Raw genomic sequence first — 18,094 nt, 5'->3', positions numbered from 1 at the left:
GTTTCCATTTGTGGGGTGTCAAGTCCACCATCCAGGCTAAATGTTCTCTCCAGTTTGTATTGGAATGCCAGAATTTAAAAGAACATGATTCCAATCCAACTCGTAAGAGTTAACATATGGAACATCTTCCTCATTTTTTTCCTTCTAGTACATATGATGTGCACATGTGCCTGGGTGCTCACTGAAATTCTTCTTCACTGGCATCCTTAAACATGTTGCAGGCCATTATATATGTTATACCTGTTTGTGTTAACTGAATGTGTATCTCCAGTTCTTGCTTTATTTGATGAGTGTTTAAGCTTATTTTAGTGCCTTGCTTAGGCAGTTGGCACTTAAATTGCTATCCCCTAGTGCTGATGCTAGGGTAAGTATTGCTTACCCTGTTTGGATTCCTGATGAATGTTGTGGGTTTTCTGTCATTTTTAGCTCTGCTGGCCATAGACCAGAAGAGTTTATAGAATGGCCTGACATCCATCAATCCATTAGCACAAGTTTGTTATTGCGACTCCAAAACTGCTTGACAGTGGGGGGGCTTGAGTGGCAAAGTGATCTAAAGCATTCACCATTACGGATCATTGCCATCTGACCTTTGTCCGCGTGGGTTCAAGTCTCGGACTCTGACATTGTGGGTATGTGAGAAAGCTTGCTGGTAGCTTCTCATGGGTTGGTGGTTCTTTCTGGGGTTTTCCCGGGTTCTTCCTTCACTAATTATACTGGCTGCCATGTATAACCTATCTTGTGCTGAAAAATGGCGTTAAACCCTATATCAACAACAACAACTTGGAGAATTGTCATGAAAACTTTGCTCTCATATTTATCAAATGTAATAAATGAAAATGGTGCTACTCCTCTCTACTTATTTCCACCAGAAGACTTCTTAAGATGTCGAGTTGGTCTAAATGAAAATGGTTCTGAACTGATATCGTACATGGCCATCACAGTGAGTGGCCATCTAGAAAAACCATGTTAATGCCGCTTCTTGTGGATGGATGGTCATGTAATAATGTTAATAATAATTATAAAGATAATAATTAAGATAATAAAGAATTTATTTAGAGAAGGCAGCTCAGTTAGTTACAGAACTAATCTACCTTGATGCCTTCTATGTGTTATGTCAAATATGTACAGTATATACAACATGATGTGAGGAATCTGGCTTGACATTAGATAATTGGGGCCCTGAGTGGCCGAGTGGTCTAAAGCGCTCTCCGTTACAGATCACTGCCATCTCACCTCTGTCTGCGTGGGTTTGAGTGTCGGATTCAGCCTATGTGGGTATGTGAGAAAGCTTGCCAGTAGCTTCTCGTGGGTCGGTGGTTCTTTCGGGGGTTTTCCGGGGTTCTTCCTCCACCATTAATACTGGCCGCCATGTATAGCCTATCGTGTGCTGAAAAATGGCATTAAACCCTAAAACAACAACAACAACAACATTAGATAATTAAGTGAATTTTAACAATCAAAGTATCAAGCCTGGAACATATGCACAGGCGTCTGTGAACACATATATAAAATACAAAATATCATCCTGCATGGAAAAATTAACTGTGAAAATTACAGAAAAGCAGGTGGTATTTATTGTACTAGAACTGTTTAATTGTCAAAAGATTTCATCTATTTGAGACATTGATTATGAAAAGAAGAAATGTTAGGAGCCTGCCTTATGTCACTGGGAATGTTGTTCTCAACATAAGGTTTTTAGTGGAAGGCATCTTATAATGTCTGGTCCTGAAAGAAAATGGTGCTGATTTGATATCTAGGATGACTGTCACAATGGCAGTCTTGGAAATCTTACTATCATAACTTGATTTAGCATTGTGATTTACTATAATGCTTCTTATGATGTCTATTATTTAGTCCCAAATGAAGATTGCACAAATCTGATAGTCTCTACGGCAGCCATCTTGAAAATCTTACTGTTTACTCCAAAAGAGAAAGTCAGATCAGCATGGAGTTTTTACCAGAATTGCTTTTATATGGTCTTGTTGGGTCAGAAGTAAAATGGAATTGATATGATGCCCAATTAAACCACCATGGTCAGCTTGAAAATCTTGTTATGGCTACTCATTTTGCTATATCAGAAGACTTTATGGTGTCTAGTTGGAATAAAATGAAAATGATGCAGATTGACCCTCAATATGGCCTCTATTGTTGACAGATACAGAGCTGTCAGTGATCTGTAAATGCAAGTACCTTAGACCATGCAGTCACCAGGGCCCCTTTTTGTTAAAGCGAAGTGAAGAGTAGAGTAAAAACAAACTTCCCTTTTTCTACCTGCCCATTTATCTATCATGTTATGTATCATTGCTCTTTTAAACATATCAACTGTCTAACCTTTTCTCATCTGCCAATATCTCTTATCTACATCATGTATGTGCAACTTCAACTTTAATTATAAACATATTGTTTAAAGGTAATACATTGTATTTCATTTGACATTTAGCTCATGATATTTAAGAGATGTACAATTGATTTGGAGGAATTAAAAAGAAAGCAAAAATTTGTCCATTAATTAAAACATTGTCGCATTGATAATCCAGTGCCTTTACCATTAAGGCTGTCAAATTTCTACTGGATACCCATTGATCCTAACAATCGGTTACCTGGATACCTGATCAAAGGGAAATTGTATGAAATGTGAACCTGAACTGCTTTGTTGTAGGTTCATACATACCAGCTGCCAGAGAGGTGTAAGCATATAGCCCATTTCATACCAAATTTAACCGAATTGCTCCGTAATTATCCAAATAACCTCCAGAGTTACTTTATACTCCAGCCAATCAAACGTTGGTGGGTACATGTACATAACAAAATGGCGTCCATTGTTGTTTAGAAATATTTCAGAAATAAAATTAATTAAATGATTGAAATTTATATGTAAATTATCAAACAGACATTCAAAAACAAATCTGATAAACTCATATGAAATGCATTTTATTATAGTGACATTTCAGATGCACAAAAATAGTTTGAACAACTTGCTTTTTGATTGCCAGGATTAAATTTGTTTACTTCGACACCGTTTCCTTACTTACATGTACATGTCCAGATGTAAACAGCTCAAAGTTACTCTCTTGTATGGGTTTGAAATCCGCCCTGGTTTCCAGAAAATAAGACAGGATGGTTCCAATATTAAATTTCATCAATATCTGCGGCAGCGTCGCTGTTGAATATGCATTTTTCAACTCGATAAATGATGTTGAAGTAGTTACAGAACTTGATGCTGAAGGGTTAGCCATATTTTGCCCACCATCTATGACGGTCAGCTGACCACCCGTCACATGATCGAAATTCCGAGCAAATTACGAAGTTCACCGAAGTCTGCATGAAATGGGCTATTGGCAAAATTTTGTAGTTTGAGCATAAATAGAGCAATCTGTATATTACATGCCATAACTACACAAAACTATGAAAAATTACATTTATGTTTGCTACTTACCTGGATCTGCACTTAAAATTCTTGTTAAAAATCGGCTAAATTTATGTTGATTAGTAGTAAGATGACAGTATAAGCACAAAACAAATTGATAAATTATTTATGCACAACACTCACTTCCACTAGTCTGCATGTCTTTTGCTGAATAGTTGTAGTCAACTGATGTTGAATGCTGCATTAAATCACTGTCAGTTCCTCATTCAGAATATATAAAGTGCTATTGATTTGTTCTTTTCCTGAAGCAACATGTTTTTAAGTTAATAAAATCCCTCTAACTTCTTCTGTCATATGACATCCATGAGTCATATCAATAAAGACCATTTCTCTTAATATCTGGCACCATGGTTTTATTTTTTAATTTAGACACTCTACTATGTATGTGCTTATACAGATATAATGAATCTGTGACAATGGTTTCACATTCAAGAAACTTGTTTTCTTGGAACTGTTCCACTTACAGTTACTATAAATAGAAAATAACGAAATTAGATGGATAAATGTGCAGCAGCCAATAGTTACATGACACAAGTCTTGAACTGAAATCGTTATTCTGTGTCTTGCTCGCTCATGGTGTCTTTGATCTGAACTTGGAATAAAATTTTAATGGGTACTTGTTACACATTTTATTACCCATGTTATTATTAATGGCAGGTACCCAGGTTATGTTTTGACAGCTTTACCCAACATGCTTTCTCTCAGGTTTCCCACGCTACTGGGAAATCAGGAAACAGTCCGGAGAAATGATATTTTCCCCGACTGTGAACAGTCAGTGAATTTCGCAAATATTGATGAAAGTTGGGAAAAACCCAGGAATTTTCCACCACCACTCGATGCCCGAAACAATAACGTAATTGAGTTGCAACTAAACTGATCGCAAGTTAAATTTATCAAGTTCCAACCAGACTATTCAGAGGGTGCACTATGGATCATTTGGGTACTTGCAATAAACATATATGCTGAGTGAATCCAAATGCTCAATGGATTATATTCGTTTTGTAGACTTTTATTTTCAAGCTCAATATCCTTATTTTTCTTTAAATAGAAGGTATGAAAATCTGTCTAGCATCACTAGATGCCAACATGGTTGTGGCAAAGTATAACCGCTTACCGGATGGCCGAGCAAACTTAAATGTTGTTAGATAGAGTGATACATGCATGAAATCGATACGAAAATTACTCATTTTCTCAGAATTGTGAGTATCAAAATCGTTATGTCTTTAATCTGCTGAAAGACACAATAAAACTTCCGCGTTGATGAAATGTTACCTGGTACTCCCAATTTGCATTGCTAGTCGCATGAGTACATAAATCTAACAACCCACATTTTCAAATGTTGTAGAGAGAAGAAAAAAATATTAAATGAAAGTCGTATGCTGGTTGTAATAAAAATACAAAAACGAAAGAATGCAAAATTCTCCATAACTTCTGGAGTTTTGTTGATGTGCTCTCTGCTTGATAAATCAGACTGGCTAGATTCCTGGTTTTTACAAAATGTATCTGACTTGAATTTCTGGACAACATCTTTAAAAATGAGTTTTTTGTTGCTATCACGTGTCTATTAGACTTCCGATGTCGTTTGAGTTTTGTGAAGTCATGTGACTAGTAATGCAAATGGTAAGTACAGGGTATGGTTTCATCTATGCCGTAGTTTCGTCTTGTCTGTTAGCAGATTAAAGACATAACGTTCATAATACTTTCAATTTCTGAGAAAATAAATCATTTTCCTATCGATTTCATGCAGGTATGAGTCAATATAACATAAGTTTAAATTTGCTAGGCCCACTGTTAAGCGACTACCATATGTTGCTACCGCGTGGTGGCGGCAAATTCCAATTTGCAGTATGTGATTGCAATGACCCCACACCCCAACCTAAATGCCCAAATATGAAAAATGGGGTGGGAATATTCAGAGAAAACCCAGATTAGAAAATGCACCGCTATTCGTTTTAAGCCAAAGTTGTAGTCCAAATTGTTGAATCTCAGAGCTAAAATGAGAAATTGTCGTTCCTTGTATTATATATTAAAAAACTACATGAGCCCTGTATCAATACAGGCTTGGGGACTGGTTTAACGAATTACAAGAAGGCAAGATGATTTTACAGAAAATTCAGTCCTTGTTTATACTACAGTATATAATTTTGAAGGTCTTTTGTCAAAATTTAAATCAACCTATTTAAAAATATGTTTTAAATGATGGATTTTTATCCAGGTCATCTTAAGGAGATTAGGTTGTTTGAAAAATCTAGTTTGGGATTTTATTGGCACAGACAAATTTAGGTTTCATGTTATACATTTTGTGGTTTTTGTACACGATAATCTTTTCTGACTTAGATGTTTTGGAGTCTTGAAAGAGAAACATCTTTAGATTTCAAAAATGCATGTTTTACGATCTAAAATATTCTTTTATTCCATTCAGTAATGGTCATATGTGAACCTTGACAAAAAGTAATTTTATCCTGTAAATGACCTGGAAATTTATCTTTAGAAAAGCGTGGGAACCATGCTCACGTTATGGAACTTGTGAGCACATGCTTGATGGGGTCAAACAGTAAATTACACACACACTTTATGGACACTGCAACCACCTTTCAGTGGTGCTTGGATGTAATTCCTTGAGAAAGGATAGTGTGTATTGCTATTCTCTGTGAGAGGCTATCATGGTGACCATCTTGAAAATCTTGTTATGGCTGTTTCTTCTAAATGAAGTTCACAGTGCCAGGTATTCACTAAGACTTTTTATGACATGTTGTTGGTCCTGCTGCAGATCAAATGAGCGTGTTATGAGCATGTTAACTTAAGAGAATAGATGGGTCATTTACCTAATTCATTAGGTTTGAGCTTCGCAAGAATTTTGGACATGGTTTGTTTTAAAACAAAAATAGGACTTGTTTCTTTTTCACTTTAATGCAAGTAGAATTTTGACTTTTGTTTGCCTTCTGGAAAGTATTACCCACACTTGTTCTTTAGTATCAAATAGTACAATTGTATATTAAAAAAATGGGGTGTCATATATGTTGATGTTTGATTAGTGTGTCTTCCTGGAATGTGTCCTTAAGGCTGGAGTGTTTTAAAGTCAGTAGCTACTTACGTACAGTTGTTCAGGATATAATGTTGGCTTCAGTGTTGTAGCTGAATTCTAAGCAGCGGTGGAGAGATTGGATAAAATTGTAATGATATAAGGGAGATAGGATCAGATTATTTTCTCTTGATATATATCACATTTTGCATGTGTTTTACAAGACCAGATAAGTACAGAAAAATTACTATAGAGATACCGTTGTGATTATCACAAAAATCCAGAGTTACCCATTTTTAATGGTTCCATGGAAAGGTTAAGGTGGAATTTATAAACCCTCATGTCCATAGTATTCTAAAGTTTGAAGACACAAAGAGCTCCTACATTTGAGTTCTTGTTTAATATTTGGCCTTTATTCCAGAGGTCTTAATTTACAGGATATATGATATTCCACTCAGGTATTTATCTAGCAGGTTCATTTGTTGACTGAGCTACTCAGGGAGACAGAATAAGGTCTGTATTTCATCTTTATAATGAGCCCTGAATGCCTTGTGTTATGTGATAGGGCAGATCTCTATTTATTAGCTGTTTACCATAGTTTGTCCCCATATTTAGAGTAAAAGGCAGGCAAAGGTAAATTTATTTTCATACCAGATAAACTAGCCATGCAATATTGTGGTCAAATCTGATGTGAAAAATCAAACTTTATTACGCACTCCTAATCTCATACATGTATATTCGATGCACTGTTCATTACAGCTGTCCATCAATTTTTCGCTTAGTGGTTTTTAAATCAGTAGAGCTTTATGGGATGGTCTGTTGTCTTTGATTTGTGGGCACAAGTTTGTTATCACTACTCCTAAACTACTGTGACTACTATGAGGATTGCCATGAAACTTCAGACACACTTTCATATCATGTTCTTTTGGTTCTAAACTATAATGGTGGTCTTCGGACATGTCACATTAGCCATTTTGAACATCTTGTTATTGCTGCTCCTCATCGGATGTTCATATCGTCATGGGTTTTCACTGAAAGACTTCCTATGATGTCTAGTTGGTCCAAAATGAAAAGGTGCCAATCTAATATTCAGTATGGTTCTAAATGAAAATGATGCAGATTGACCCTCAATATGGCCACCATGGTGGTGAAAATAATATATCTACTCCTCCCAGATGGATGTCTATTTCAGCATGGGTTTTCAGCAATAGACGTCTTGTGATACCTAGTTGGTCCTAACTGAAAAAGGTGCCAATCATTTGTCCAATGTAGGTGCGATGATGATTGTCTTGAAAATATTGCCATCACTCCTCCCCCTCCATAGATGGTCATATTGACATAGTTTTCATCAGAAAACTTCTAATGATGTCTACTTGGTCCAGAATGTCTACCATAGCAGCTTATTTAAAAATCTTGTTATTGCTGAAAAATATCAGAGATAGGTTTCAACACTCCATGGTTAGACAGTAACAAATAGTATTATCTTGAATTTCTGAAAATTCTGCTTGTCCAGTTAAAGTGTCGAACCCTTCCAGGGATTCTTGATGTACTTATAATTCCAGTTTGTCTAGTTTCTTATTAAACACATGATCTGCCTGAATGCCTGCATTGTCCAGCATTAATTTTTTTGGTGGTAGATTTTTAGTCCCCCCCCCCCAAAAAGAAATGTTTCCTATTTGCACTGGTTTTAAAATTAGGGTAGGCAGGTTATTTGATTTTTATTATAAAAAACATATTTAATGTGATTTTTTGTGATTATTTTTTAACCATGGGGGGAAAGTGCTAGGGTCAGCAATGAGAAATGGATATTTTTTTGTTTAGATTTAAGTAAGCAACATAATGGAGTCAGGGTGAGGCTGAAGAAAAGTGATGTGCTGTGGAAGATTTATTTTGATAAGCTTGTATGTATCATATATATGTGTACTTGTGTATATGGCAAGTCAGACTGCAAACAATAAATACCAAGATCTGAAATAGCATAATGCGCCTGCAGATCAGGGTCAGTGTTGTTAGTTGTATTGATTACTGCTTAAAAAAACTGCACAGACCTGGATCAGCTGGCACGATATGTGACAGCAGATCTGGGTCTGTGCAGTTTGCAGTTGTTCTTACAAGCAGGTATGTTATTTATTTTTACATTGTTCATCATGTTTTTTTTTTATTTATGCACAATAGCTGTAGCAGTGAACAGCATGCACATGGCAAGAAATTAATTATGGGTCAGAAGATCAAATGTCAAGGTTACCATGACACTCTATAGTTTCTTTAAAAAAAAAACAATGACCCAAAAATCCTTTAATTAAAAACTACTTACCTGCTCCAAACCCATTGGATGGCTTGCTGGAGTGGCACTGAAGTTAAGCTGAAAAGGTCAGGGTTACAGCAACCCAGAGATTGATGTCAGGAATTAGAGATGCCTTCTGACTGCCTACATAATACAATACACTATCAAGCAGAGGCAGGAGTATGTACCATTCTCAGTATGCTTTGTTACTATAGATTTTTTGATATGGTATGCTAAACACGATGCAAGCAGAATAATTTCAAGGAAAATCAGAGCATTAGCTTCTAACAAAATAGGAGTTTCGCAGATAATGTAATACATAGTTTGGAATCTGAAATTGACAACCTGATCCAGTACAATTATGAAAGATACAGTATTATTATGGTATTGTTGCATATTCCTAATGTCAAATTTCAAAATCGTGAAATCTTAAAGAGCTAATATTAATGACAAGGCTTCTTGTGACATCACTGAATAGGAAGCTAATTCAAACATGGTGGTAGCTGACAATCATTGCTGCTGCTGCCAGTTTTAAGAGTCACTTCTCATTGATTACATGCTTGAAAATACAGACTGTAATTGTAACTCTTCACTGATTAGGAAACATGAATTTGCCTAGTATAGTTCCCAGTAATGAGAAGTAGATCAGCCAAACTTCCAAGTCTTATTGTTCATTCATTTTTGTTGGGCCCCTGTTAGTGGGAGTGAGATAATTGTTGTCTTTTTTTCTGCCATTGGCTTCAACAGTTTGCGAAGGTTTTTAGTGAAGATTTTCATTAGCATATATTTCTGTATTGGTGCTCCCCATCTCTAGAATAGGGAATTTTTTAGTCCTGAAACAAGTACTCATGGACATTCTAACACACATGGTTCTGGTGTTTTAAGTTTCCTATCCTTCATCACTCTGGTAAGTTTTGCTGTAATTTGTAAAGAAAATATCCCTTTATTACAGATTAAAAAATTAATATTGTATGGGTTTAGTGTATATTGTAAACCAAGATTTAGTCTTACAGTTTTGTTCTTGTTTTGTGGAGAACTTGTGGATTTTTTTTGTATTGGAAGTTGTTGCTGTGTAATTTGGTAGAAAAACATTTTTCCGAACAAGTCCTTAATATGAGACAGAGAATTTGCAATAAAGATATATATATTTATATTGACCGTTCCGGTGGCCAAGTGGTTAGAGCGTCCGCCTCGGATATGAGAGGTCATGGGTTCGATCCCCGGCTGAGTCATACCAACGACTTACAAAAATGGTACTAACAGCAAACTCGCTTGGCGCTCAGCATTAAGAGGTTAGTGTTGGGGCTGGTCGGCCTGGTGTCAGGATAATGTGACTGGGTGGGACATCATGCTACATGTCTGCAGCATGATGCCCCAGTGCTAGACATCACTGTAAACTGCCACACTGCAGACATCATAGCAATATGACTGAAAAATTGTTAAAGCTACATTAAAAAATCCAAATCACATATATATTTATTCATCAACCTTTAAAAATTTAGTCTGCATTATAATATTTTTTTTATAAAACAGAAATGCTTGATAATTACATGATATTAAAAATTTTATTCCATGTAGTTTGTCAAAGTTTTCAATATATTTAACATGCAGATCCAAGTCAGGAAACTACATGTAGAATACTGGGTGCTATTAAAAAATTATATTCCCTATCAAGTAAAAGGCATACAATTTGATGTCATAAATAACATGATTTGGTTTGTTTGAGGGAAAGTACTTGAAAAAGTAATTTAGTGTTTCACCATGGGGCTCTAAGCTTACCTTAGCAGACAAATGAAGGGCCCTGTTTGGTTCAAGCAATTCAGAGCACAGAATGTGTATATAGATCATTAGCAGCATGTATTGTCAACTATCCAGCAGCTAAAGTATGTACTTGATTATAAGAGGTGTCCAACTGCAAATTGGATAGACCCAGATCTGCTCTCACATAATGCACTGGCAGATCTGGGTCTGTACAGTTTGTTAGTGGTAATTAATACAACAAACAATATAGACTCTGATCTGCAGGCGCATTATGCTATGGAAGATCATGATCTTTGTTCTTTCAGTTTGACTCGACTTGCAAGCGAGTATATCTGGTAGTTTTTTTAATAGGAGGAATTGATAGCCATTACTTTGAAAATGGAAGAACTGTCTGCTAGGTCATTTTATGTTTGGAGTATGACATAATATCACATACATCCTTTTTCATAATACTTCTGCCATGCTGTTATACATGAAGATCTGACACCAGCTGCTCAGGGGTCATGTTCTGGTAACCCATGTTATTACCATAATTGCTAATTTTATGAACCGTCAGATTAAATCTTATGTCTTTGCATTTGGAGAAAGAGCACTATGGATGAAGAGCATCAATCAACGTGTACCGAATAATTTACTTCAATTTCAGATTTTTGAAAGCTGCATTTTCATTGGCTAATTGAAAGGTCATTAGAACATGAGCCTTAAGCGGTCGTTGTCAGGTCTTTGTGTAGGATAGCTGAGATTTGATTTAAATCAAATTGATGAGGGGTCATGGATTATAATGGTTTAAGCTTTTTTGTTTAGTCTTTTTCATTACTTTTATTTCTCATTTCCAAAGCCTTTACAACTCAAAATTCAGGGCCCCGAGTTGCCTAGTGGTATAAAGCTCTCTCCGTTATGGATCACTGCCATCTCATCTCTGTCTGCATGGGTTCGAGTCTCGGAATAGGCCAGTGTGGGTATGTGAGAATGTTCGCCAGTAGCTTCTTCTGGGTCGGTGGTTCTTTCCGGGGTTTTCCCTGGGTTCTTCCTCCACCATTAATACTGGCGACCATGTATAGCCTATCTTGTGCTTAAAAATGGCATTAAACCCAATAACAACTACTCAGAATTCTATCTTTCTATTTATCCGTTAACTTTTCCAATTATTGTATGAAAACTTATGTTCTGTATAGCACATACCACCACCGAACTTGGTGGATCAGTTGCACATGGAAAAAAGTAGAAGGCTTATTTAGGATGAACAGGTCAGAGGCCAACATCATTTTGACTGGAAGAAGAAAAGATGGTTTTTGCTCAGTAACTTATGGTCTTCACCATCAGTAGTTATTAAACTTTGTGTATGGCTTGCACTTTGGATAAGGAAGAAGCCTATCAGTTTTTGGGTTAAACATTCAAAGCTTAATTTCACTGTGAGTGATTTAAAAAAATGGTTTCCACACAATAAAATTTATGCTATATCAAAAGCCATGACCAAACTTTGTGCATGTCTTGCACTTGGGGTAAGGTGGAAACTTGTTGTTTTGGAGGTCAAAAAAGTCAAAAGGTCAGGGTAACTGAAAGAGAAAAGTGGACTGTGTACAAATATTTCAGCTCTTGACCACATACCTTAAAAATGTGTGGATGGCTTGTAATTTAGGGAAATGGAAATCATTCAGTTTTGGGTTATAAAATCAACAGTCACTGATACCAAAGAAAGTCAAATGGTCTCTGTACAATAACTGAACTTCTGTATTGGGTAACTTTGTAGATGGCTTGCATTTGCAGTGGAGAAGAAGCCTGTTGATTTTGAGTTAAAAGGTCACGGTGACTAACTGATAAAAAAACGACGGTTTTGCATTTAAAAAAATTTGTTCAAGAGCATGGACCTTACCCAGACCTTTTGATAACACCTGCTACATATTAACGCAAGGTGATGTGGTTAATAATCACCCTTCCCTCACCAGTGGTTAATAATTACCCTTCTCTCACCGATTCCATGCTAGTTAGCTTATCCCAGCTGCATGTTCAGCATATAGTAGACATTCTGAATGTGTTCTCGATGTATGATGAAGTACATGACTCATCATTTAGTAACTTATTTTGGATCATAACTTGTCTACTTTATCTTATTTGTTGGCTACTTTTAAGATGTGTCACGCAGTTAAATATGTTACACTGAATTCTGATTGGTGGTTATTATTTGTTCCAGTCTAGAGTAAACAATAACTGCTGCACCAATCAAAATAACTACTGTATCAGTCAGAACTTAATGTAGCTTATACCCTGCTTGAAACACAGGAAATTTTGGCAAAGCGAAAGAGATACTTTGCACAAAATGCTCTGTAAAGTACGTAAATCACACATGGCAAGCAAGTTTGGAATCCTTCTATTATGTTGAAATATTTAATCAGTAACCAAGCATGCCAACATGATAAATAAAATTAGCACAAAAGGGCAAGGGGGCAGATTTCAAACCAAACAGGTTTGCCACCTTGTGTAAAAAAAAAAATTTTAAGAGGAGTGGGTGTTGTCAGTAGTTTTTCTTGTTTGCTAACAAAAACAAGCACCAGTGACCGCGGCATTGCAGGGGGTACATTGAGATGGATTTTGTTGGTATTCATCCCTACTTTTACATCCAGACGTGTTCTATAGATGAGATTTTTCTTGCTTTAGGAAATTGCACTATTTCTTCTGTTTTGAAGAGAACACAGTAATGTCTTCCAAGTGAAGATGTACAATTTGTAATAAGATGTCTTTAAAGCATCCATGCAGTGCAGAATAAAGGGCATGGTGGCCAAGAGTCCTGCATCTGATCAAAAAGGATAGCCTGCAAAGACCTAACGGTTAAATTAAAATAATTAACAACTTGCAGGTAGTCTGGTTGAAAGCCTGTTTTGTCATGGATGAGAAAGGAACATAAATAGATGCGAAGTCTGCATCTGTCAATGATCTGCATAATGGAAACACAACCAAAACATTGACACAAAAGGCACCACCTACCAATGACCTAGCAGACTTTCTAAAGAGGGATAGGTATATTGATAATGAATAATAATAGGGTGTATATCATGAATCGTATTATTACGACTCAACCAGTAACATGTTAAAAATGCCATTAAGCCCACAAAAACAAAACCAATTGACCAAAGTTTGTGGAGTATTCATGTACAGTAGTCCCCCTCTTATAAGGCCATCCCTAATGCATCAGGGAAGTGGCCTTATAATGAGGGTGGCCTTTATAGAGGGGGATGACAAATGCGAATAGTAAATACATATGAAGAAAGTCACAAGTACATTTAATTCTAAAACATTTAATTCTAAAACATTTAATATTTTCATTAAAAATCACATGCATGTTGTGAAATAAATGTAAAACAAACGGTGTCATCATTTTCAAAAGAATGCTATGAATAACCATTCATATAGTTTTAAAACTGTCTTTATAAGTATGTTACAGATCACATCATCTGTCACTTTGTTGGTAACAGTCTAAAAAACAAACCAGTCTCGTCACAATTAAAAATATCCTTGCTGTCATATCCCCTGCATATATCGTTTAGTCTTTTGTTCCAATCTTCGACAACTTAATTATTAACATCAGCTGATTCTCCACTAAGGACAGAACACTTAATATTGTGTTGCACTTGAAATCTGTGCAACCATCCATTACTTGCGGTAAAGTTGTAATATCCCAATTCAACTGACAAAATTGTTGCTTTTTCTTGTCATTCAAATCAGGATACAAACGTCTCCTGGCTCAAACAATCTTCTTTTCTCCATCCATTTCACCTTCCCACTTCTACAAAATTGTTTCATTATCTTTCACGATATTGTTTATGTGAGTCTTCCTGACATTAGTTTTCTGCAAGGATCCTTGACACCTCCCCCCTTCAGTTGAATTATTTTCACTTTCTCTTCTAAACTGAGAATTTTTCTTTTCCTCGATGACATGTTGATCTTTTTGCAGTAAGTTATTCATGTTGCCAACTACAATACTGATAAAGCAATTTTGTATGCATCTAAACAAATTGCCGTGTGTTTTTAAAGGAAGTGATTTCTTGTCACGTGATTCGTTAGTTGCAGTCTGGTACCCTATTGTTTTTATACATTTCTTTACACTAAGTGAGAGAAGCCAAAACAGCTTCAATATGTACCATTAACATTACGCAAATTTGACCTCGCGGCCGTTAGGATTTGTAATTTTGACAATTATTGTCAGTAGTAATAGCCACTAATTATCAAAGTGAACAAGCTCAACATCTTACTAAGGGAAGCCATAAAGGCTATCAAACCATTTTCCTGCTGACTTGGGTATTGTACATCGATACTCAGTGTTTCCCTTTACGCACAGTTGTGCATCAGGGACGCATGCTGGAGAAAATTGACGCACACATTTTGTTGCCGTGCATTTTTTTTGACGCAAAGGATTTTCATAATATGATCAGAATTTATTTAATACCCAATGCATTGGATGATGTATGGCATCATATATACTTCAAGTATAGGCATTGACTGGTTCCCCGCTTTGTTTGCTCCCTGCCTTGCGCTCCTCTATTCGTATAGCAAAGTGCAACGCAGGGAACATATAAAACAATGAACAGACTAGCATAGGAAATGTTATGACGGAGTAGCTTCCCCTAATCTCACGAGCTTCTCACGATTTCCATTGAGCTCGGCAAGCTGTCATCTAGATGCTTAATCTCAAGGCTTGTTGCACTAGAAAGTGATCACCAGATTAAAATGTCATGCACTAAAATGCATTAGCGAAGAAAGTGAAAGAAGCAGAACACAAAAGAGTAACTGTGGATCTAACTTTAATGAAAAATGGAGAAAATAATTCTCTTGACTGGAATACGGCACATTCATTATGACTACCGGTGTGACTTCTGATCGCGTGATTGCAAAAACTGCAAAAGTGAATAATCTTTTCGTGACAGGATTTCAGAATTTTCAAAAATCTGCCCTCGTTCGCCATAAGATATCTGGAGAACACATAACCTAAGACATTATTTCACAACAATTAAATCAGTAAACTTGCAGAGACAAATGCGTTATTTGGATTACAAAGTCAGCGGGTCATTGAAGATTTTGTTTGTTTTTAACTTTTGCTGCAATAAAAGAAAGTGTAACTTATTAGAAAGAAGATGAATCATTATCTTCCTGGATATTTGGATAAATGTGTTCTAGGACGAAGTACAATGAAACCTATGATAGTACACATCTTATGAAAGGCGGTCAATTAACTCCCATTTCGTTAAAAAGATTTATTTGGCTTTCTGTATTGGCTTATATGTAATGTGTTGGGCTATACTAATGCTTGAGGAGACTGTTAAAAGTACGACTTTAAAAGAAGAATGAACTAATGCAATTATTCTTTAAGTGGACAATGCATTTGTTTGTTAATTGTGCATGTTGGTGTATTTGTATGTTTAGAGAGAGAGAGAGTATGTTGTGCAAGTTGCAATATCCTATTTCAAGCTGAAAAAGTACGAGTCGTATGAAAATTTGTCAGTATTTTTTTGACCCCCAGTTTTGACACCAAGGGTTTTTTTGTACACTCATTTTTACACCCCTGGGGGATACACTGATACTGCCACTTCTCAGCTGTTACTACTGTTCAATAATTGTAATCTTAACAATTATCAGAATGACTAAACCGGACATCTTATGATAACACAGCAGTAAGGCTAATTGGATTACATGTACTTACCCTTTTGTATGGATTAAAATTTGAGTCTTTCTCGGTTTTTATGGAATAAATTTGGCTTCTCGTGAGGCGTAAATGATATAATATTAACCTTTGTGGTACATGTACTTTAGTCAACACTTCTTTCAGTAACGAAAACCTGACATCGGGAAACAGAAATCGGATTACTTAATACACATTATGAATAAAATACTGGTTTTGGATACATATTCAGATAAAATGCGGCCGCTTGCGAGGGGTAAATTTGATATTATTGCACTAATATGCTGGTCGCGTTAGCCAGGTGGCCTTTTGTGAGGGGTACTTTTGAACACAAACTCGTCGGTGCCAACGGATTCTGGCCGTAAGGAGCGGGTGGCTGCTGGTCAGCGGGGGCCGTTCAAGAGGGGGACTACTGTATGTACTTAAGGTATGGAGGGGGTCAGTGGATTAATGGGTCAAAGAAATGTTTGTTGTTTTCCTATAGAAGAATTTTATTTTAGTTTTATTCCTTGAATTCCATGACCAACCTTTGTCAGTGGTTTGCACTCGTGCTGATAAAGAAACATGTACATTCAGATGTATTGGTCATGGCAAGTCTGATAAGAAAATAGTGGTTTCTGCACAGTAACTTTACTTCAGTACTGCATACCATGACCAAAGGTTCAGATTATTGAGAACCAGGGTTGATAATCGTGCCCTATTAGTTCCTGCATAGATGATTATTACAAATATGGTGGGCATATGATTGGCCATTTATGGTACTCTTGTCATAACGTATATTTCCATATCTAATTCACTTCATATTTCAAAATTACATCTACAGACACCGTTCCTGTGGATTTTACTACTTGTATCCCGTCATTAAGTTCCTAGGCTTGGCCAGGAGATGATATGTACTATACCTTTTGGATAAAGTTTTGATTCCATCTTTTATCTTGGAATGAACATTTTATGCAGTTCACCACAGTTCAGGATTCCACTTTTTTTCCTGTACTGTGTTGTCACCTGCTTTATGTCCCAAGTTGAAAGCTGTGGGTGGGTTCAGCAGGAGCATTTTTTAAAATTAAAAATCCTCCCCATATTTAAGTTAGCAGTCACTCACTTCATTTGTAGTAGGTGGATATTATGGGATACTTTCTTCCTATGCCACTGCTGAAGGAGGGCTATATTCCATGGTGATTTCAAGAGTTAGGATACTTTATTCTTTAACATTAATATTACAAGTTTTACTACTGTTGTTGGTACCATATATTGTCCCTTTTAAGTAAAATCCAACTGCCCACTGTACAGACCCTTATCTGCCATCACATAATGCACTGGTAGATCTGAGTCTGTGCAGTTTGTTAAAAACATCATCATCCATTGCATTATTTGATGTCAGATCAGGGTCTATGTAGTTTGCAGTTAGACTTGACTTATAAGCAAGTATAAACTGTATCTTTTTATTTCAGCACATACTTTGAATATATCATCACATTTCTCACCTGTCACCTAGTAACTTCATGCTCTTATATTGTGTCCTTTGATGAAGAAATTGGGTCATAGTGTATGATTCTCTTTGTGTGTCCATCAGCCATGCATCTGGCCATCCATCCATCCTGCTAAGATTGTTACAGTGGCAAGATTTCACATAAATCACTCCAGGTTGACAAATTTAATTTGGATCCCAGTACATGACCTGAATAAACTTTCAGTATATCAGTGCCCCCCCCCCCATGTGTGTTTCCTATTGAACTGGTATAAAAATTTGGGTGGGCATGTCTTTTTCTTTTTTAGCATTATATATATATATATATATATATATATATATATATATATATATATATATATATATATATATATATATATATAGTATGATTTTTTGTGATTTTATTTGTCTTTTTAACTTTGGTGAAAAAAGTGATAGGGTTAGCTTTGAGAAACAGTGAC

The 18,094-nt window shown here is 36.1% G+C and overlaps 1 protein-coding gene across 2 annotated transcripts in view; it reads left to right on the top strand.

Annotated features, from left to right (window-relative positions):
- Positions 1-18,094, top strand: part of LOC149808125 (serine/threonine-protein phosphatase 2A 56 kDa regulatory subunit epsilon isoform-like) — a 112,185-nt gene that overhangs the window by 17,683 nt on the left and 76,408 nt on the right. The window lies entirely within an intron of this gene.

Source organism: Sinohyriopsis cumingii, chromosome 1 (assembly GCF_028554795.1).
Source record: "Sinohyriopsis cumingii isolate HCF-2022 chromosome 1, ASM2855479v2, whole genome shotgun sequence".
Taxonomy (NCBI): Eukaryota; Metazoa; Mollusca; class Bivalvia; order Unionida; family Unionidae; genus Sinohyriopsis; species Sinohyriopsis cumingii.
This window is presented reverse-complemented; position numbering and strand designations above follow the sequence as displayed.